Source organism: Sorex araneus, chromosome 2, assembly GCF_027595985.1.
Source record: "Sorex araneus isolate mSorAra2 chromosome 2, mSorAra2.pri, whole genome shotgun sequence".
Lineage (NCBI taxonomy): Eukaryota > Metazoa > Chordata > Mammalia > Eulipotyphla > Soricidae > Sorex > Sorex araneus.
The window spans coordinates 56211925-56235859 of record NC_073303.1 but is presented as its reverse complement, the minus strand read 5'-3'; positions in this window follow the sequence as shown (position 1 = coordinate 56235859).

The following is a 23935-nucleotide window of genomic DNA, read 5'->3' as shown; positions in this document are numbered from 1 at the left end:
CTAACTTCTTAAGCTTCTGAGTTTTGTTGGCAAATCTTTCATACAATTTTCAAGAACCCATAAGATCAGGAGAATTCCACTATTGTGCGAATGGTCCAGAATATCAGAGCACAGGCAGATGCTAATCCAGTCAGTGGGGTGAGGTGCCCACGCGGATATGCACATCTAGGAGCCTGGGGGTGACCGAGAGGTGGCCCCCAGGCCCTCCGTACGGAGCACGGAGCCAGGAGCCATCAGACCTGCACTGGCCGAGTCCGGCCAGAAGCAGCCCCCGGCCCCCTGGCACGGCGATGCCAGCCAAGTCACTCATTCCACGCAGAGAAGTCAATGGTCTGTTCTGTATTTGTCACTTCCTCAGCTCCCCGCCCCACCCAGTCCGCTTCCCTGGGCTGATTTTAATCTGAATCCCTTTCCTCAAAAAACTAAATAAATAATAACATGCCTATAATGCTGCCATTGAGTTCTGTGATCCTTCTACCAACATGAGGGTGACGTGGGAAGGCTTCCAAACTTGAAATTAGTGTCAGCAAGGAGGTGGTTTGGCAGGGATGTTTGCCTGCAAACATTCACAGTTGGCTAAGCCTTGCGGTACCCACACTGGTGAGGAGCGTTACAACATATACTTACTAGTAGAACTCAGATTAAATACAGGGTGGGGGCTGGAGTGATAGCACAGCGGTAGGGCATTTACCTTGCACGCGGCCAACCCGGATTCAATTCCCAGCATCGCATATGGTTCCCCGAGCACGGCCACAAGTAATTCCTGAGTGCATGAACCAGGAGTAACTCCTGTGCATTGCCAGGTGTGACAAGGAAGGAAGGAAGGAAGGAAGGAAGGAAGGAAGGAAGGAAGGAAGGAAGGAAGGAAGGAAGGAAGGAAGGAAGGAAGGAAGGAAGGAAGGAAGGAAGGAAGGAAGGAAGGAAGGAAGGAAGGAAGGAAAAGCATCTGACCCTTAAGGTCTGTTTGCTTAATTTAGAAATCCCATATCTATGAGTGTGGAGGTGGGGACAGTGTACAAAAAAAAAAAAAGTTCGGTTGTGTATTGGTATTGGTAGTATTGGTAATGGTAGTACTAACATTGTTAGCTGAAACTTATGTAGCTAATGCCTGATAAAATTAATAAGCAGCTATTAGTTATCCTAGTTGTACAGCCATATCTCTAAGGACAGTATTCCTAGTCCCAAAGAAAATTAGATGTACATGATCTTAGAGAAAAGAAATTACTAAAGGTATGTCCTTGAGAGACAGACAACTTCGCAAACCACCGTGTTTATATAAAATGTGGGAGGAAAAACTATCCAAGACCATCTCAATCTCTTGCCAAAAATCAGGTTAAACAAAATCTCCGTGATGGTACCTCTCAGACCACAGGAAAGCGCCGGGTGGGTGAGTCTGTCTCTCAGGGTTTTCCTTCTTTATCTGACGTTGCTCAAATAGGACTTTCTGACCCTTCCATTGAGGTCATTTAGAAAATGCTAGAAATAAACTTCCCCCAGCCAGGACATAAGGATGGTGGAGGGTCTTCCCCTACTATGACCTTGTGCAGCAATACCATAAATGTCAATGCTATTGTCTCCATGTTAACCAAACTATCATTTTTAAAATGTAACAAAGAAAAAACAAGAGAAAAAATTATTGGGGGGTTCAGTCACAGTGGGTAGTGCTTGGGGCTCTGTGCTCAGGGGCCCCTCCTGGCATGCTCAGGGGACCGTATGGGGAGCTGGGAAGCGAACTCAGGGTGGCTGTATGCAAGGCAAGTGCCTCTCTGCTGTACTATCTCTCCAGCCCCATTTCTTTTTTTTTAATTTTTATTTTTTATTATTAGTGGATCACCGTGAGGTACAGTTACAAAGTTATAAACTTTCATGCTTGTGTTCCAGTCATACAATGATCAAGTACCCAGCCCTCCACCAGTGCCCATTCTCCACCACCGGTGATCCCAGTATCCCTCCCACCCACCACCCACCCTCTCCCCACCCCACCCCCCACCTCCGCCTCTGCGGCAGGGCATTCCCTTTTGTTCTCTCTCTCCTTTTGGGTGTTGTGGTTTGCAGTAGAGGTATTGAGTGGCCATCGTGTTCGGTCTATAGTCTACTTTCAGCCCGCATCTCCCATCCCGAGCGGGCCCTCCTAGCACCCTTTACTTGGTGTTCCCTTCTCTATCCGAGCTGCCCTCTCCCCCAGCATGTGAGCCCCATTTCTTAAAGAAGCAGACGGTCTTGAGTGTCCCCTCAGGGTAACTAAACAGAAGGGTTGGAAGGGACCCAGGATCTTTACACTTTGAGCTCCCAAACATCAGAAGACTCAAGTCCACCCTCCCCAACCCATCAGCCATCACTCCCGACGAAAACAATGCTTTCTACCCCAGGGGAGTGTTAGAGTCGCCGGGAAGATGGGGTGGGCTGGTCTGGGTGATCAGTAGCAGCGACTCCCAGGCATCCACGAGTGGACCCGAGAAGGTCGTCTGGGAGCGGAGCCCCGGGATGGTATGGTCCAGACACGGGCAGCTCTGAGTGCCTGAAGGCTGATCCGCTCCTCAACGCTCCTCCTCGCCCATCGTGGATTTCCCTCTGCTCCTTTGCCTTTCCTACTCCCTGACTGTCCGCCTCGTGCTCGGTGACTAATTCCTCTCTCGCTGTAGCCTCAGCTCAGGCAATGTTACTCATTTTGGAGACTCTCCCACACTCCCCTTCACGAAGGGTGTCTAGTCCACTTCCCCAGCTTCCCGAAACATCACTTGCATGTCTCTAATTGGTAATGAATGCTTTTACGTGCATGATAGAGTGGTGTCACCTCCAAATGTGTGTTGGCAAAGGCCAGGAAGATTGCCCCATAGGTGGAAGCTGGTCTGAGCTGCGGGAGAAGGCAAATGGGATGAAGAAGGGATCACTAAGTCAATGATGGTTGGAGGAATCGTTCAAGATGGGAGATGTTTGCTGAAAGTAGACAAAGGGTCAAACATGATGGCCTCTCAGTGTCTGTATTGCAAATCATAGTGCCCCAAAGTAGAGAGAGAGTACGGAGAAAATTGATTGCCAGAGAGGCATCAGGAGGATTGGAAAGGGGGATATACGGGGGACGTTGGTGGTAGAAAATGTGCACTGGTGGAGGGATGGGTGTTTGATCACTGTATGATTGAAACTCAAACATGAAAGCTTGTAATTGTCCCTCACAGTGATTCAATAAAATATATTTAAAAAGAAATATTGAATGTAATCAATTATTGTGAACAACTTTATGAAAAATAACATTAAAAAAACAACAACAACAACAAAAACCAGATATGTGTTGAGTTCTCTTCTTTTTTTTTTTGGCTTTTGGGCCACACCCGGCAACGCTCAGGTGTTACTTTTGGCCCTGCACTCAGGAACTAATTACTCCTGATGGTGCTCAGAGAACTATATGGGATGCTGGGGATTGAACCCTGGTCGGCCACGTACAAGGCAAACCCCTCCCTGCTGCACTCAACAGCTCCGGATGGTGAGTTTTTTAAGGGTAAAGATTATACCTCCGGCATCTTTAAGTCGAGCCAAACCTGAAAGAGGGCAAGGACTGAAGGAATGAATGAATGAGGAAAAAGGGAAAAGGCCAGAAGATAGAGTGTGGGGGTCAGAGGCAAGCACTGTATTCCCTCAATGCCAGGGGGGAGCCCTGGAGGGCCCCTGTTCCACAGGGGTCTCCCACATCCTGGCCCCTAGTATTAAGCTGTCTGGCCAGGGTGAGAGGCACCCCCGACAACGAAAGTGGGCCAGAGATTAGGCAGAGTACATGCTGCCTCCCGGGTCTGCGGCTCTGGATTTAATCCCTGGCACCAACATTCAAATTAGAAAATCAAAATATCTGAATGGCCAAATATTCTTGACAAAAATAGCACATGGCTCACCTGCCTAGAATGATAGCCCCTCGGTGAAATTAGGCGGTTGGGAAGAGGCAATATTCGGAATTGTGGTTGTCAATCACGAAGACGTGCAGAATTGAATTTTCCAAATGTTGGAAACTAGAGAAATGAATTTCTTTAGTCAAAATATGACCTCAGACATGCAATTCAGTCTACGTACAAGGTACCCTAGGTACCGCAGAATTGTCATTTATTAGTCAAGGCACAGGAAGACTTAGCTACTTACTATATTGAGTTTAGCCCTTTACACCTTAGTGTAAATAAAAGCTTTGAAGAAAGGATAAGAGCGCCATCTACCGAGAGAAGAGAGCAGGGCAGGGATCCTCCCGTCCTCGCTCTTTTTCAACTACTCCTAGCAACCGGCTTACTTAATTCCTTGCTCTGACCACTGTCTTAGTCATCAGCCCAGGAGCCAGAGGGAGTGCAGAGGTGAAGTCAGATGGTCCTGAGCCCCTGAGCTGAGCCCTGCTGGGTCCTCAGGGTCGAGTCTGGGAATCGGAGCAGCTCCTGAATCCCTGACTTAGTGGGATGAAAATTTCAGGAGGGACCCTGGGCCTGCGTAGGAGACCCAAAAATAAATTAAGTTTTTCTTATGTATCTTAAGTCCCGAGTACACCCGGTGTGGTCCAAAACACAACAGTGCCATTATAGTGTCCTTGTTGTGCCATTTTCTTTTCCTGGTATCTGAAGTGTCATGCGGTTTGGATTACTGTGCTCAGCTGCAGTGGTGGACAAATGACCGAGCACACTGGACTGGTGGTGGTGTTCATTGCCTTCATGTCTTTATTGGTTTGCTGTTTCCTGGGGACTGGAGAGATAGACAGCAGTAGGACGTTTGCCTTGCATGCGGTCGACCCAGGTTTGATTCCTCCGCCCCTCTCAGACAGCCCGGCAAGCTACCGAGAGTATCCCGCCCGCACGGCAGAGCCTGGCAAGCTCCCCGTGGCGTACTGGATATGCCAATAACAGTAACAACAAGCTTCACAATGGAGACCTTACTGGTGCCCGCTCGAGCTAATCAATTAACAACGGAATGACAGTACTACAGTGCTTATATATAAAATATTTTTCTTGATTATCATTTAGACACAGTACTATTTAGGAAAGCTTCATACCTTCTCAATACATATCCCATGATATGCCCACTTTTTAAAATATAAAATACGTTTATCAAACTTACTGATTTTAATAAATCTTTTAATTTAAAAAAAACAATAAAAATAGTCTTCTGAGACTATTCTGTTATTCATTGATAAAAATTAATACTATACCTGTTTGGTTAATAAATTCACAAGCAAAAAATATTTTGGTATGAGGCAAGGATCAGACACGCCTGTATTATGTATCAAATTAAAACAATGTGCAGCGAAATGCATCGTTGGAACCTTTGCAAAAAGCCTCCTTTAGCGTCTCGGTATGTGCAGCAGGCAAGATAAATCTGCCAAGATGACAACGCAGAGAGAAGCATCCACAACCTGCTCTTTAGTTCTTGTGGCACAGTATATGCTGTGTCTTACACCAGATTTTTTCTCAAGATTCTTCCTGCACACAGAGGTTTAGTTGTCATTCAGAGGAGCTGACGGCCAAACACAGAGCTGGTTTCATGGCACTCTTACTCAGAGTCCAAACAGAAACAGAAATCGGGGCTGAAGGGATAACATGAGGGTAAAGTGCTTGCCTTGCATGCAGCTGCCTCGGGTTCAATTCCAGCACCCCATATGGTCCCCCAAGTCTGCCAGGAGTGATTCCCTGAGTGCAGAACCAGGAGTAAGCCCTGAACATTGCTGGTTGTGGCCTCCAGACTTTTTTTAAAAGAAGAAATGGCTTTTGTTGAACAGTTTCTTTTTTCCCTTCTCTTTCTTTCTTCTCTCCTCCTCCCCTTTTTCCTTGTGATTTGTTTGTTTGGTTGGTGGTTTCTTGGTTGGCAGTTTTGGGCACCACACGCAGAGGTTCTCCAGGGTACTCCCGGCTTGGGGTTCTGGAGTCACCACGGACAGTGCCAGGGATGGATCCTGGTCCTCCCACTTATAAAACATGCACACTAGCCCTTTGGGCTCTCTTTAGCCCCTGTTGAGCCTTTTCTACCTGCTAGGACTTGTGCTTTTTTACCTCAGACATGATGTATAATTTAATCAAAACAGTCATATATGAGAGGCTTTATGTGAAGTGTAATAATGAAGAAAAAGGATGCAAAGAAACTCAAGAAATTTACCCAAGTTCATACATCAAGTAAGTAGTTTAAACTGCAAGGTCAGCCTCTGACACTCAAGCCTTATTTTCTGCCCACTTGTCCAGGCTTCATTGTAAGAGAGAAGTAGACAAACTAGCCAAGAAAAATAGCTGTAGGGAACATCAAAAGAGAAATAAATTCTTAGAATGTGGTTAAAGAGCTGAATGATTCCCATTAATGTGAACTCCTTGCAATTTCCCTGGAGAAGTGTTCATCAAATGGTTTGACTGGGTAACTAATTGATCACCATTCTCCAAAAAAGAAAAAAAGGAAGGAAAAAGAAAGAAGAGTGTTGTGCGTTCACTGAATTTTGGAAATGCTGAATTCCATATCCCCTTTAAAGAGTCCAAATGCTCATTAGTATGTTACAACCCCCCTGGAAGTCTGTTTAAATGACTTTATGTAAGGTTTCAGGCAGAGTTTTCCTTGCCACACATCTGACACCACAGTGAACATGGCTTGTACGATGCCACACTGAACAGGGAGGAGAAGTCGATGGGTTTTAAGTATAACACTGCTGTGATAAGATTAAATTTCAATAGAGGGGGTAGGTCAGTACTCCCGTAAGTACTCAGGATCTTCTGGCTCTATCCTTAGGGCTCACTCCTGGTGGTGCTGGGGACCCTCTGTGGTGCCAGGAATCAAACCAGGCTTGGCTTGGTGCAAGGCAAGCACCCTACCCGCCCTTATGTTTTCATTTTTAATAGAGTTCTGAGTCGTTTGGACCAACAGAGATGGAAACCAGAACACAAAAGAGTCCAAATAGAGAGTGGAGGTGAGGAAAACAAGGACAGACAGAAAGACATTGGGAAGAGAGATCGATAGACCACGGAGAGGGATTATATGTGCGAGGGAATAAATAGCGAATAACCCACAATCACAAGCTTGAGTGGTTGGCTGTATGTTGTACCATTTAACAGAAACAAGGTCTTAACTTTAAATTTTAGCTCTTTCCCGTTTTATTTATCCCATAGCATTTTTGTTCTGGGCTATCCAGTAGAACTAATGTCCTCCTGCAAACACGACCAGAAGTATCAGGAGCACTGCTACTGAGCCTGATGCATCAGAAGGCGACTGCCCCTTCCCCCAAAAAATCTGATCAGCATCTTCTAACTTCTACGGGGGAAATTCCAGGAAAAAATTACTATAGAGACAAAAGTATCTTGCTGTTCAAATGAACAGTTCAAACAAGATTTTGAAGGGACATAATAAATCAAGCTAAGAGGAAATTGAATGGATTTTTGGTGCCACTGTAAGACTCAGAGCAAAGGAGTTGGCAAACTATAGTTCTTAGGTGAAATCAATCCACCCCCTGTTTTTGTCAAGTTTTACTTGAATATAAATCAGAGAGATAGTATACGGGTGTGGTATTGCCTTGCTTGCAGTTGGCCCGGGTTCAATCCCCAGCACCCCACCTGACCCTCAAATGATCCCTGAGCACAGTCAAGCGTAAGCCCTGAGCACCACGGAGTGTGGCCCCCAAAGATGCATTAATCTAGTCAGATAATTCAGTGATGTTTTTCATGTACCATGGCAGCTGAGTAGATGCAACAAAAACTGGATGGTCTGCAGAAAATAGATAATACTTATATGCTTACATATTTCATATAAAAATACATTTCACTGTCACTGTCATCATGTTGCTTATCGATTTGCTCGAGCCAGCACCAGTAACATCTCCATTGTGAGACTTGTTGTTACTGTTTTTGGCATATCAAATACTCCACGGGTAGCTTGCCAGGCTAGCTACTGTACTGATACTGTACTGTACTATACTGAGGGGCGGAGGAATCAAACCCAGGTCAGCCACGTGCAAGGCAAACGTCCTACCCGCTGTGCTATCGCTCCAGCCAAAAAAAATATTACTTCATCAGGCTTACAAACCTGTTTACAGAAAGGTTTGCTAAACCTTGGTGTGTTGAACTATCCAGTGTGTCATAGAGATTGACAAAACGTCAGCATTAGGAAAATTGAAATCCATGCACTTGATTAACAATTAATTGGCAACCCAGATTTCCTCAGCCTCCAGGAGCCGAATACAAGCAGTCACTGCAAAGAGACTCGAAGTGCAGAGTTCTCTCTGCCTCCCCAGCAGAGACTTATCAAAGTGCAAGGACCTGGGGAGCCAGAGACCCCCCAGCGCTCCTGACAATGCCACAGCCCTGCCAGTCCGCAGATGAAGCCGGCCTCGGGGGACCAGCACAACACAGCCCGCATCCCTCGTGGAACCTTGATCCTCTTCGAGTGCACTTAGCCAGCAGAAGGCGTTCTACTACATACTTAGTTCTCCGCTCCAAAGAAATCTTGCAACCAGTGAAGCCAGGAAAGGAGGAAGGAGCAGAGAGCGGCAGAAGCATCCAGCCAGAGGCACCTAGAAACTTCCCTGGGGTGTCCAGAGGTACATTCCTCTTAAACCTCGTGGCCTCTTTGCCAGCTTACCAGGGCACGTCTTCCTGTAAGGTGCCCACGAGGGGAGGGTGTGAGCTCTCAAGCCCATCCGGAAGGGGAGGGCAAAGACTTTGGAGTATCTGACTCAGCACCTTCGCTCTGTCTCGTTCTCCACGTGCTCTCGTGGTTGTTTTACAAAACAGAACACAAGGTGTCCACTCTATCCCACCCTGGGGGTCGCCCCACAAATGCCAACTGACATTTTTCTCAAGGCACAGAACAGAGAGAACTCGATGTGGTCATATATGTGCGCCTAAGTTTGCATGCGTGCGTGTGTTTGTGTATGTCTGTCCCCATGCTTCTGAGACTGGACCTGTGGACTGAAATACCCTGGAACAAACCGAGCCATACTGCCTGGTCCTGCGGTCCTGCCAGGATCTCCCTGGCTTCTCATTCCATAGCCTGTTGTGGAAAGAAACTAGGGAGAGTACCAAGCCTCTGGCAGAAAACCCTGCCCGCAACACTCCCGCCATCCCACACTACATCACACCGTGTCTTTCGGGTACCTCCAGACGTGACTGGTTCTATCTCTAGGTCGGATACAACACAGCATCTCTCTCTCTGGAGCAGCAGTGGGGCAAGAGACAGGGGGTGGGTCCAGGACTTCCCTGGACCCCAACTGCTGCAATGTTTCCAATAGGTGAAGCTGGAAAGAACTTAGGTGCCTACAGGTAGATGAGAGAATAACAAGGATATGGCACATTTATGCACTGGAAGACTATTCCTCTCTTAAAAGTTGATTACAGTTTTTCATTTGAGACAAACTGGAAGTGGCTAAAAAAATTATACAACGCCAAATAAGTAGAAGGAAAAAAACCAAGTATTTGACCACGACAACTATGGGTGCAATCTGAGAATGTAAAATTGACAAACAGGCAAAACAAAAGAAAAAAAAAAAACCTGTGTACACTGATGGTAGAACTAAAGTTACCTGGGAAAAGGGTGGTAAAGGAAGAAAGAAAGAGGGGGAAAGAGAGAGGAGGGGGGAAGAAAGAAAGAAAGAAAGAAAGAAAGAAAGAAAGAAAGAAAGAAAGAAAGAAAGAAAGAAAGAAAGAAAGAAAGAAAGAAGGAAGGAAGGAAGGAAGGAAGGAAGGAAGGAAGGAAGGAAGGAAGGAAGGAAGGAAGGAGAGGGAGGGAGGGAGGGAGCATAGTTCGGTCACCTCAAGTCTTGGGTGGCATCATGGAAGGAAGCATTTGTGGAATATCTACCACTTATCACAAGATTTAAGTCTATTTTTAATTTAAAATTAAGTATATCTAGGATCCGAGGCAAGAATCCAGCAGGTAGGCACCTGCCTTGCACACAGCCACCCAGGTTAGATCTCTGGCACCACATTTGGTCTCCTGAGCCCACCAGGAGTGATCCCTGAGTCTAAAGCCGGAGAAAGCCCTGCACATTGCCGGATGTGGCTAAAAAGAAAATAGATACATAAATAAAACCAGAGCAGAAATAAGGTTCTAAGAAAGATGCGGATTCATATGGCTTCATGTTCATAAATTCTTAAGTTCATTACAAATCTATGCTTAGGTCTGGGCATGTTATTCGGTGATAGAGTACATGGCTTGCATGTGTGAAGTGTTGATCTGACCCCTAGCACCACCAAAATGCCCGGACGTAGAGGATTGCATGAAGGGTTGGTTGTTTGGTATTGCTTTTGGTTGAAATCTATACTGAAAACTAAATTTTTAATATGACATTTATAGAGTAACCTTTCTTTCAAATAAATCCATTTTTTTCTTTCCCAGTAAAAAAAGCTGTCATTAACTAAAATGCATCAGAAAATGAAAGTATTTACCCCCTTATTGAACATATTGCTTTGGTCATGTATAAACATTAAGCAAGAATCCATCCAACATAATTATATTGTGACAGAATAATTAGTTCTGGTGTAATTAATCCAAATCCAATTCTTATATTACTTCATTTTACTTTTACAACTACCAACTTTCTCCAGACTGGCTCAGTCACCTCAGAAATAAGAATGCCTTAGTGAAAGGCAAATTGAAGAAGTGTTAGATAAGAAAAAACTCCCAGTATCCCCGCCATATTTTGTGAGGCACTCACTAAGGCTTGACATCGTCTAGCCTTATTAGACACTAGCTTGACATTGTCTAGCTAATATTAAATTTAAATATTTTAGTTCACAAATAGAAGAAATAAGGCTAAACACACTGTCCAGGTCACAGATAATATTTTATTCAATTTCACAATCAGATGTGAAGTCAATGAAGAGTTCGGACAGCTCAATGATGGAATCAGGGCTCGGTCATTCTTGAATGTTGTTTTGTTTAAGGACTGCACCGAGGGATGCTGGGGTGGGGGTTACTCCCACCTTCGTGCTTGGCTTCCTGATGGTAGTTCTGGGGGAAATTGTGCTGCCAGAAATCAAACCGCAAAGACATATCCATGGCCCGGGAAAACAGGGACCAGGAGGACTGGTCAGTGGTTGGAATCAGCCACAAGTGTGTTTGGGGCTAAGGACAGATAAGACTGTATGACAATAATAGCTGGGAATGATCATGTTGGAGAAGAACTGAGTGTTAAAAGTAGGTAAATGGAGATTCCTGATAACCTTTCAGTATGCGTACTGCAAACCACAACGCCCAAAAGGAGAGAGAGAGAGAGAGAGAGAGAGAGAGAGAGAGAGAGAGAGAAGAGAGAAGAGAGAGAGAGAGAATGAGAGAGTTAGAGAGTGAAAGAGAATAAAAACGCCTTCCATAGAGGAAGGCTGGGTGTGGGGGTGACAGGAGGAAACCTGGGGACACTGGTGCTTGGAAGTATGCCCTGGTGGAGGGACGGGTGTTGGAACACTGTAGGACTGAAACCCAATCATGAGCAGCTTTGTTAAGATCTACCTTACAGTGATCCAATAATAAAATACTGCAAAACTGTTAGAAAAAATTGTAAATGCAAAAATTACAATTTTTTAAATATTGTAAGAAACAAATGCTTGACATGTGTAAATCGTCTGGAACAATGCTCTATCCAAAATAAAGGTTATTTTAATAATGGTCATCAAGCACATCCCTTTCTGCAAGACACAAGTTTTAAAAAGCATCCTGTACCCAAAGCCTGTGCTCACCCGCCCCCCCCCCCCCGCAGTTACGTCTCTGCCCCTTCGATGTCTCTTAATTTGTCAAATGGAGTCATACTCTTCTCAACCTCGTAGGATTTTTTTCCCCAGAAGTAAATAAAATAATATTTTCCAGTAATTTAAGGAGCCGGGTAATTGGGACTGACTCAGAAATGTTCGTTGTTTTCACTCTCGGTACACGTTGAGCTGATGGGCGAAGAGAACTGCACAGAAGAGAAAAGGTGGGGGAACAGCGAGAGGACAGAGCAGTTCCTGCGGCGCTGGAGGCCAGCAACGCCCAGCGCGGGTCCAGCCCAGCGTGCTCCGAGCCTGCGTGGGCGCCAGCCAAAGGCCCACGTCAGGGGGCCCCGCCACCCCCGCGGGCGGCAGTGCAGCGCTCTACCACGAGATGGCAGCATGGAGCCACAGCTGCTCTCACCCCGGGCAGCGTTGCAGTTCCTTCCAGCTGAACTGGAGACTCGGTTCCAAAGGAGAATCCGGTTCCCAGGGATGGAAATAGGAACTTTTCCAGCCAGTCTCCCTTTGTCATTCTCAGCCGGGAGAGGCCGGTCCACTTCCCCTCGCTCTAGCTTTTCTTCTTGCCTTTACTGGGAAGGTACGGTGACCTAGTAAGTCAGTTTACAGTGGAAAAGAATCGTTCTCTGATCAAAATGAAGAATTACAGCAAGAATTTTAGCCCTTCTTTCTAAACGTATAGGGGTTCAGCAAGGGCCAAAAATTCTCATTGAAACACCCTTTCCGTGCTGAAGAGCACCGCCAAAGAGAGCAAATCACACTGATTGGAGCATTCTACAGGAGGTTAGGAACGACGACGACAGAGAAGTTCAGATGCTTTACTGGCAGAAAAATTAAGTGTTAATCTAGTTTAAGACCAAATTTTGGATACTGAATACCTTCTAACTGTTTTTATATAAAATAGTACTTTGTGTTTGTTTGTTTTTTGGGTCACACCTGGAGATGCACAGGACTTACTCCTGGCTCTGCACTCAGGAATTTCTCCTGGCCGTGCTCAGGGGACCATATGGGATGCTGGGAATCAAACCCGTGTCAGCCGCGTGCAAGGCAAACGCCCTCCCCACTGTGCTATCACTCCAGCCCAATATACTTCATTTTAAAAAGCAAAAATGTTAAAACTATGACTTTTCACTGATGATCTAAAGAAACAGGTCGTTTTTCTACTAAGAGAAACAACGAAGTGATGATCTGAGATTAAAATATTAAGACCATCACTTTCATTTTTGTTTGTTTGTTTTGGAACCCACCAGTATGTGCTCAGGGCTTACTCCTGGCTCTGTGCCAGGTGCTCAGGAGCCCATATCGGCTGCCAGAAATTGAAATCAAGTCAGCCGCATGTAAGGCAAGTGCCCTACCCACTATACTATCTCTCTAGCCCATCTGAACACATTTTTAAATTGAGACCAATTAAGTCCACCAAGGAGAACACGAACATAATGTCTCCCAAATGATAAAATTTACATTTTTAGATTTAGTCAACAAGTGTGAAATATGACCTCTAAAGAGATGCAAACTCTGAAAACGAATCAGTCTTGCTTAGGTCAAAATTCACTGGAACCTGAAAAAAAATCCCCTAATGAGTATTTTTATTGTCCTACACCCAATCTACCACAGCAGTTACACAGTGATCCCTTAATTCTTTAGGTATTCCAAACTTCAGTAGGGGTCAAATGTAAGCCCACAATTGTTTTAAGAATATTTTCCCAAGCTGTCTTTTTAATTGTTCACACATCAGTCTAAAAAAAATAACATTCACTATTTGAATATGTTAGTCTTATTAGCAAATGAATGCAACCAGCTAGTAACTATCAGCAATATGTGATAGCAAGTGTGTGAGCAAGCCACATCCCTGATTTTAGGCATTATTTTAGGCATTTAGCACATCAAAATGACTCTCAGATACTCCTTCCACCACAGACCCAAAATGCTGACCCTGGATCCACTTGTTAGAAAATCATAGATGACCAATGTTAAGAAACGTTCAACATTCTACAAGTAAATGACTGTACTCTTCAGAAATCAAAGATAAACAAACAAACAAACAAAAAAACTGACCATATTGAAGGATAAAAGACAGAAACTGTACACAGTGAGCCATCTCAGGATGAAATTGCTGTATACAATCTTATTAGGACAATAGGTGACCTTCGCATGAGGCATGTAAAGCGGATATTAACAATGCATTAATATCATGTCCTGATTTTAATACTTGCACATGGTCACATAAGCAGATATTTTTGTCTTGGGAAATAAAATTCAAGGATCTAGGTCAGGGGCTTGCTCTCGGGTAACTGGGAAAGAGTGTTATCATCTTTGGGTGCATGGAGAAAGGGAAACTGAGTGAGCCAACACAGCAGGGACTGGCAGGGGTGTGTCTCAGTGAATATCCTACAGGAGAGCCTGTGGCACTCAGATACTTCTCTCTACTTTGAAATTCTTTCAAAATAAAAGGAGATCCCGTTTCAAACGGTGCCAGAAGGTCGTTGTGAGCCAAAATCCAGCCCTCCTGACTTCTCTTCAGATAGAAGGTGGAGCCTGGAGAGGCGGCTCTCGGAGCCCAGGGGTCTGCCCCCCCGGAGAGGAGGGCAGTCGGGACACGGGGAAGCATCTGGTCACTGCTGAGACCCCACAGCAGCCAGGCATGCGCACACACCACCACCACAACACGCACCCCCGCTGTGTGCCCCCAGGCAGAGCAGCAACGGGTACCGGGAGGAGACGGGGTGGGAGCTGAGAGCCAACACGTCCACCAGCACCGAGGGTGAAGGAAGGGTGTTTGTTGAAGAAAAGAAAATAACCCACTGCCCACCTCCCTGACCCTCCAGGATTCTGACTTTCAGGCACCTTCTGTCCCTCCGTGCACTACACTCAGCTCCATCCCAAGGCACCGTCTGATCACAGACTGGGGCTCCACCCGTATGTGTCTTTCTTTACCTTTGAATTTGTTCTCACGAGAGTTTTGTGTCTGGTATAACCGGTCAAGTTTTATGTATAGGTGTGCTTGCGGACACAGCGACACACACACACCACCACCTACACACATACACACACATGCCACAGACACATACATGCCACAGACATATACAACAAACACCACATTTACCTCACATACACATACCTTACACATATACACCACACACACACGCACACACTCCTGATGCCCATCCATACAGTTCACCTTCTGCTAAACTGAAAAGGAAGCAGGTAGCCCCGAACTCTTTCTCTCTCTCACCTGGACTCCTGCGTTGGGTCCTGCCCGAGTCCTGGCTCTCTGCCTTGGTGGCCGAGTCCAAATGTCTCTAGCCCTATCCCCCGGGTCTCTGCTCTCCGAGTCAGAATCTCCTAACTGCAGAGCGATGACACACCCCTGCAAGGAGGCGCCAGGATGCTGCACCCTTGGGTACAGGTCTTCAGGATACTGAGAATAATCTTGCCTGCTCTCAACTTTCTATAGAGTCAAACAGAAGCTGGATAAGCTCCTTTCTGAAAGAGCCTTGAGTTTTGGAAGATTTTATGAATGAGTCTTTCTCCAGGAAACACAGAAATGATCAGGCAGAAAACCAGTAATAGAAAAATTTTGAAATGAAACAGAATGTACGATAATCACAAACATCACAGGTTTATTCTAAGACTTAAATGAAGAGGGGGGAAGATTTAGCTTCTCTTCACCCCACATGATAAAATGAAGTGAGGTAGAGTCTGGTCAATGGAAGGTGAGATGATAACTAACTTGATTAAAAAAAGAAGAAGAAGAAGCTGTCATGACTCTTCAATTGCCTTGATGCACTAAGCTTTTCATCTGCTTACATCCTTTGATTAGTTTGGGAAGTAAAGTGCAGAAATTGCTTCTCAGGTTCCTGGATTGATGATTCTCCAAGCATGGCCTACAAGTCCAGACTAGAGGTCAGAGGGAGAAGAACAGTATTGATGAGCAATGGCTCCAACTTTTTCTTAGTACAGGAGAACAGACCAGGTGGGCTGGTTGTCTTGTCAGAGGTAGCACAGGACATTGACTCACCCCTACTATCTGACATGTGTCCTCAGCCAGGACTACTCTGACCTGCCCGTTTGGCTCCTGTCTCTGATCTCTCTCAGAAGCGAGTCCTGCCTCACCTCTGCATTGGTGCATGCACTCACTTCTGTGCATGCACCCAAATGCTGTCAACTCAGACTGGTCATGTGCAAAAAAGACATTCTGTTCACACCCTTCCCCTCCCCTCCTTCTCCTTCCCTCCCCTTTCCTCCTTTACTTCCCTCCCTTTCTTATCCTTCCCCCCTTCCCTTCCTTCCTCTCCTCTCCCCTCCATTCCCCTTCTCTCCTCCTTTCTTTTCCTTTCTCTTTTTTGTTGTTACTGTTGAGATGACCAGGGTTCACCTTTTTGGACTCAGCACTCACATCTTAGCCAAGGTGCTCACACACATTTCCGCTGCAGTGCTCACCAGGGGTCATGCACGTTCAAACATCTCAATCAAAGAGACTTTGATTGTTTTGAAGTCATTGGGTCCATTCATGGGGCTCAAGTGCAAACCACCTGCCTCCCCGAGATGAGTCCATCTCTCTGGACCCAGTGAGTATGGCCAGAGGCAGCTCTTCAGATACGTTCAGACATTTTCTCTGCTGCCGTGGAAGTAGGAGTCCTGGGCTACTAATTCTCCCAGGATCTTATCTCCATCAACCTGTCCTCCAGAGGTCTGGAAAGTTAGAAAGCCACTGATTACAGCACTCTGGACACATCCCGAATTCAAACCTATACGCCAAAGTAAAATCCAATCACATATAGGAATAATAGAATGATAGGAATGATAGGAACAATGGAATGGTGGGAATACTGTCTCCTCTCTGGATTTGCCCAGGAGGAGATGACAGAGTGAAGGAGAACTCTGTGAAAAATGATTGCCTTCCTTGTAGCTTTGGACAATAATAAAGATAACTTCTGTCACCCACCATGGAGGTGGTGGTTTCCACTCTTTCTCTGAGGTATGACAAAAAGCATCATGCCTTGTGTTAGCTCTCCATGAACTACCTCTAGCAACTCCCGGGTTAGTACCAAGCGCTGCCGTGGTTTGATGAGAGTTAGACCCTGCATCTGAGGAAAACATTCTCACACATTCCTTTGCCCTATTTTTTCATTAAGCAGATAAAACTCTTTGTTTCATTCATCATGTAGGAAGCATGTTTAAGACAAACAAAAATATAATGCCTTGAAACTCAAGTTCTTCAACTTTCACACTATCTATAAAAACCTTCCTGACAATGAGGGAAAATTTTGTACTGTAGCACTGTTGCACTGTCGTCCAGTTGTTCAGCAATTTGCTCGAGCGGGCACCAGTAACTTCTCCAATGTCTCCAACAAGTGAGACTTGTTGTTACTGTTTTTGGCATATCGAATACACCACGGGGAGCTTGCCAGGCTCTGCCGTGTGGGCGAGATACTCTCGATAGCTTGCCGGGCTCTCCGAGAGGGACAAAGGAATCAAACAGGGTCAGCCTCGTGCAAGGCAAATGCCCTACCCACCGTGCTATCACTCCAGTCCAGAAAAAAAATTAACTTGAAAAATTAGAGCTGGGCTCAGCAGTAGGGCATATGCCTTGTATATTTTCATCCCCCAAAATGGAGGAAGGTTGCAGAAAGCAACTCTACACCATTCCAGGTCACTCACGTTTTTCAAAATTTGTATTTATTTGCTCTTATGTCTCTGTTATCTGTATTATTTCAGATAAATAAAAGGAATTCCTCATCTATCCAGAAGTCTGAGATTTCCTAACCTGGATTTTTGAAATTTTTTTGTGTGTGTGCCAGACCCAGGGATACTCAGAAGTTACTCCTAACTGTGCTCAGGGGTCACTCATGGTGGTGCAAGGGCACCATCTGTGGTACCCGGGAGGAAACCCAGGTTGGCCATGCATGAGGCAAGTGCCTTTCCAGCTGTCCTAGCTCTCCTGCCCCTGCAAGTTTGGATTTAGAAGGACACAGGCCTAAAGCCCATCTTCTAGAAGATCAAGAACTACGAATTCATTTGTGGGATCATTTCTAGGAAGGCAGAGTGGTAGAACCTTGAGATCCAATTTCCTGTTTTGGAAACTATACTGTCTGAGATAATCTCTTTTCTTTAACTTACTGGTTCTGGGAACTCGAATGAATCACATCACTTCCGCAAACCTCCTTTCTATCATCTGAAAAGCAAGTTTTATAATGAACCATATGTTTCAGCTATTATGATTATTATTATTTTCTGCACTTCTGAGAAGGCAATATCACATAACATTTAAGCCTGTGGCTTCTGAAATTATGTCGTTTAAAATTATGGCTCTATCCCATACAAATCATATGACTATGGGCAAAGTATTTAACCTCAAACTACAGGGTTTTTTTTTTCCCCTTCTGTAATTTGAGGATGAAAGTTGTCATGAGGAATAAAGGGGGAAAAAAAGTATCCCCAGAATTGCCAAGCACAATACCTGGCACATAGTAAGCTTTTAAACAGCATGAGTCACTGTTATTAAGAATGGAAATGGAGAGGCAGAAGCACGGCAGGAATAACGCTCTAGTGAGGAGACAACACATTATTAAATGCTGGAATATATCTGGAATATCTCTGAAAGAAGTTATTGGAGAAATTAATATTTCCATCTTTGGCCGGAGCTCATGGCAATCTGGAGCTCATTACAAATACCCATCTCTCTGGACAGCATAAGGACCTCTGATGGAATATTCTGGATGCATGGAAAGTGCACACATCCAGTGACATTCTAGATGAGAAACATTTTTCCCTCCTGAGCTGTTCTGTTTGACCTGCTGAAAATTCTCCTGTGCCACACTTTTATAGTTGGCATCCAGAGAAAATAAACAATTCCCATCAATGTGTCTACTCTGGAAAATTCCCAATAACTTACTGACCTGATGCCAATGTCTCCTTAAGGCACTATTGCATAATAGACACGCACTAGAGTTGAGGTCAAACCACTACTATACAGAGCATATGTTAAATGTTCTGTGTTTTTTTTTTCCCCTTGGGTCACACCCGGCAATGCACAGGGATTACTCCTGGCTCTGCACTCAGGAATTACCCCTGGTGGTGCTCAGGGAACCATACAGGATGCTGGGATTCGAACCCAGGTTGGCTGTGTGCAAGGTAAATGCCCTACCTGCTGTGCTATCGCTCCAGCCCCAAATGTTCCCTGTCTGGGGTAAAATATTTTGGTCCTAGACCACAGCTGCCTTATTTCTCACCTGCTTCCTCCTCAGCTATGAAAATGGGGAGCTGAGGAGTTGCCCCCCTCCTCAAATGGGATAAGAAAAAAATTGTCCTTGCTGTTGTGGCACAAATGGGTCCGTGAGCCCCATCATTAGCGCCTAAATCAGGCCCTTTCGCTGGATGGGAATCTTCAGAGAATACCCTAAGGGACTTGGATGCAAGTCTCTGTCTTCTCAGGACGCAGGAAGGTCCCTCACAGACCCCCTAAGGATCTTCCACCAGCCTTCTAAGACTTCTGTGAGTTCCAAATTTAGAGTGACATAATAAGTCATAATGGGTCTTTTAAGTCAAAAATACACATTGGAACTGGAGCAATAGCACAGCGGGTAGGGCATTTGCCTTGCACGCGGCCAACACGGGTTCAATTCCCAGCATCCCATATGGTTCCCTGAGCACTGCTAGGGGTGATTCCTGAGTGCAGAGCCAGGAGTAACCCCTGTGCATCACCAGGTGTGACCAAAAAGCATAAATAAATAAATAAATACACCTTGATTTGGGTGGGTGTCTACACCCAGCTCTGCTCAGGGCTTACATCTGGTTCTGTGCTCCAGGATACAGTTCCCCCCGCCTCAACATGCACTTTTTACAATAAATTCTTAAGTTGATTGATTAAATAGTAATTCTCAGATGTTGACTCAAATTTGTTTAGAATAAAACGCAAAATTAGTACTTTGCACTGAAACAAAATAAATAAATAAATAAATAAAAGTGGAAGAGTTGGGGAGAAAAGAACACAATTCCATGGGACCTTTCCTTGCTTTCACTTTATGGAACAATTGCAACTCACAGCAAAATTACAGTGCATTGCCAAAAAACTCTGGTAATCTCTGGAAAGATGTTTAAGTTTCCTGTATTCTCTTGACTCTGCCGACTTCTTTCTCTCCTACACTCGTCCTTATGCTGCCTGTAATCCCATTTCTAACTGTCAGAAAATAGGCAGCCAAAGAATCTTCAAAGTTTGGAAGATAAATATTACCCAAAATGGCAGATGCAACACCTGGAAGTCGGTGTGACCTTCATGTTTCAATGGAATGAGACCGTGGGCCGCTCTGTGGCACCAGCAATAAACAAAACCAAATCAAAGGGTGGGGAGGCGGGGGCCTGGGAGGTGGCTCAGCGGTCAGAGCCATGCTTGCAAGCTTGAGACCATGAATTCCCTCTCCGGTTCAGGCCCCCCCCCCCCCCCCGCACCAAGTGACACTGCTGAAATGTCACTCCATCAGTGTGGCTCTTTATGAGCTCTGATGGCCCCAGTGATGTCTGGCTGTCGGATTTCCAGGTCCACCCCAGTCAGTGGCATGTGAGCACTGCCACGGGAGGCCCCAGAGAGCAAGAGCACTACAGCCTGCTGTGCAAGGGAGCATCAGGGCCATGTGGGCGTGTCCTCGGGGACCAGCCGTGCCCTCTGGCTGTCTGTGCCTGCCTGCTGGTGGGAAGGAGAGGCATGGACAGGTGCTGTTGCGGGCCGGGCGGGGCCTCCCAGGGGCCACACCTGGTGGGTGCATTTTGGGGGCCTCCTCACTGACGAGGGGACCCGACGGCTTAGTTCTGAGAGCAGCGGCTCCCAGATGTGGTCTCTCTTCCCAGGACAGCTCCCCCGCTACCCTTGTCAGCCGTGGCCGTGGTTTCGTTTAGGTTCTTACACTGTGAAATACTTTCGCTAGATCCGCTCGCTCTGTGGGTGGGATACGCGGGGTGCCCCGCAGGATGGAGGAGGTTCTGTCTCCGGGATGCCACACCGCCAGCATATTCGGGCATGTATTGTTTCATTATCTGAGGGACCAAAGAGACAGTACAGCGGGGAGGGCGCTTGCCTTGCTTACCGCCGACCAGGGCTCGTTCCCCTGCACCCCGTCCTGAGCACCACCAGGAGAGGTCTCTGAGTGCAGAGCCAGGAGCCAGCCCTGAGGCCCAATGGGTGTGGTCAAAAAAAAATAATAATAAAATAGGATTTCTTCCTTGCTGCTGACTTGGCATCACCCCAGACTCAGACTGGTGAACTGAACGTCACAGAAGCCCTGGGACGCAGTGCTGGGTTCGACTGTGACCCGGCAGTGCAGGACTCTGGAGAGACGGGTGATGGGCCTTGTCCTGGCAGGCAGAGCAAGAAAGAGACTGTCCTGAGGATCCATGGTGAGAAGGACTCCCGCGCCCGACAGGTGCCCAGAGTGAATGTGACTCGGGATCCAGAGGCCCCAGTGCAGGGGGTGAGAGAGACAGGACAGGAGTGAGGGTCTGCCTTGCACACACTCAGCCTGAGCTCCATCTGGGTCCCGTACAAGACCCCCCACACACACACCACCAGGAGTCACCCCGAGCACCGAGCCCCAAACAATCCCTGAGAACTGCTCAGTGTGACTCAAAAGCCAACAAGATCAAACCAAGGATGCCAGTCCCACGCTGAGCTTGGCGTGGGGGCCGGGCTGCGGACGGACGCGGGGTGGGGGGTAACCGTGGGGACATGTCAACACGAGCCCCCGGCATGAGCACTGTGGCCAATCACAAGCCCCAAGGGACAAGATCAAATGTCAAAGGATAAGGGGCCAGATCTGGCTGTGCCTGAGGGGGATTCGGAGCCCGGACCCCTCCCCGGGCCCTGCTTCTCCTGCTGGGTTCTAGAACATGCTGGCACCCACTTCCCGGAGAGCGTTTGCTTCCTTCACCAATGTGACTCACAGCCTGGAGCTCAGACTCCGGCCACACGGGGACTCTGCGGGGTGCCCTCGGGGCCCAGCCCCCGTCCACACTCCAGGTCCAAGGGGCTGCATTAGGCAAGCGAGAGAGAGGAGAGGGGACAGCAAGGCGCACAGGCGCTGCAGGGCGGGGCCCTGGCCACACTCAGCCCCTTGGGACCCGCCCGCCTCTCCTTGCTCCCTTCCCCAGCGCGTTGATTGTGCTCCTCGCTGATTCTCTCCCCGTGAGGACAGGGGTCACTGTCCATTCCGTCCGGGAGTGCCCTGCACGGCCCAGAGGCGGTGGAGCTCGGAGCAGTGTCTTCTGTGCAAGTGAACGAGTGCGAGAGGCGGCGGAGCAAAGGCTTCCACGGGCAGCATCTTCTCCTTGCGGACGCTCCTTGTCCCTAGGGGCGGACACGTTGCAAGGCCGTGAGCCGTGCGTTTGCCCACTCTACCTTCCTCCCACCTTCCTGTGCTCAAGGCTCTGTTCCATGTACTCACAGCCGTCGTTCCCACCCCTCTGCCCCAACCTCTTCACGCGCCCTGTGTGTTGTTACCATGCGTTCTTTGGAGGAAACTCACCCCGCGGCTGCTTCCAGAAGTGTTTGGCACCTCAGAATCCTAACTATGTCAGGGCACAGGTCTTCATACGAAGGAGTGTAAAATAGTCTAAATTTTTGAGGGGCTGGGGGCCTCCCTGGCCTGGGCTCAGGGGCGCGGGTCACCCTGGCAATATCAGGCCTGGTAGTGTGGGAGCTGGACTTCAGCGGTAACACTAAACTGAGGGGCGCAGCTTGGGCCGGCAGTGTCGGGGTCACACCCAGCAGGGCTGGCTGGAGGGACACACGAGGACAGGAGTCAACTCTGGAGCCTCGTACCGGCAAGTCATGCACGACCCCCAGGGCCCCTCAGGCCATGAGTTTCTAGAGGCCACTGTCGTTGAGGTCGTTGAGCTGCCGACCCATACAGCCCGACGAAGCTGGTACTTTCCTTAGCAACACCCAAAGTGAGGCGACAACAATTCCTATTTCAATCACTCAGTGCTGAAGAATTCTTTTTTTTTTTTTTTTTTTTGCTTTTTGGGTCACACCTGGCAATGCACAGGGGTTACTCCTGGCTCTGCACTCAGGAATTACCCTGGCCGTGCTCAGGGGACCATATGGGATGCTGGGATTTGAACCCAGGTCGGCCACGTGCAAGGCAAACACCCTACCCGCTGTGCTATCTCTCCAGCCCCGTGTGCTTTAGAATTCTTACTGAGGACCAGGACACAGGTCCGAAAGTCCGGGTTCAAGCACATGGAACTAATTAGTATTAGATCTATTATTCCAGTGTAGAAAAAAAAAAAAACAGCAGTGAATCCCTAATTTTCCAGAGTTAAACCTCATTACTGTGGTTGGTTTTTTTAAAAAATTTTTTTCCTTGTCGGAAAGGAGGAGCAGAGAATAAAAATAGGCAATATTTATGCTTCCTATAGCTCAATGGCTGTGCTCAAGAGCTTTACAAACTCACAGACTTTGAGACCTTCACATCTAATTCTCCGAAGTCCACAATTAGCAGGAGGTAAGTTTGGTCACTAGCTTATCAGAGGTTCAAGCCCACGCCTCAGCTTCTAGCCTCTCATCCAGTGCTGCCCCCTATACCCTCTGCCTGGCACCATGCCCTCCTACCAGCCACACTGCAATTATGCATCAGGAGCTTACGGCTTGGAAGCCGGCCTCCATGCTGGGGAGAAGGCAGCTGGGATAGAGAAGGGACCACCAAGTGAATGATGGCTAGACACTCGGGATGGGAGATGCGTGCTGAAAGTAGACTATGGACCAAACATGATGGCCACTTAGAACCTGTATTGCAAACACCCAAGAGGAGGGAGAGTAAAAGGGAATGCCCTGCCACAGATACGAGGTGTGGGGGGTGGGGTGAGGCTGGTGGGAGGGATACTGGGAACATTGGTGGTGGAGGGATGGGTGTTCAATCATTGTATGACTGAAATATAATCATGAAAGTTTGTAAGATGCGTGCTAAAACTAGACTATGGACCGAACATGATGGCCACTTAGTACCCGTATCTCGAACCATAACACCCCAAAGGAGAGAGAGATGAGAGTAAAAGGGAACGTGCCTGCCATAGAGGTGGGGGCATGGGGGTGGTGGGAGGGATACTGGGAACATCCGTGGTGGAGAATGGGCACTGGTGGAAGGATCGGTACTCGATCATTGTATGACTGAAAGGTAATCACGATCATAAGTTTGTAACTGTACCCCACGGTGATTCACTAATAAAAATTTTTTAAAAAAAAAGCTAATCACAAAAGT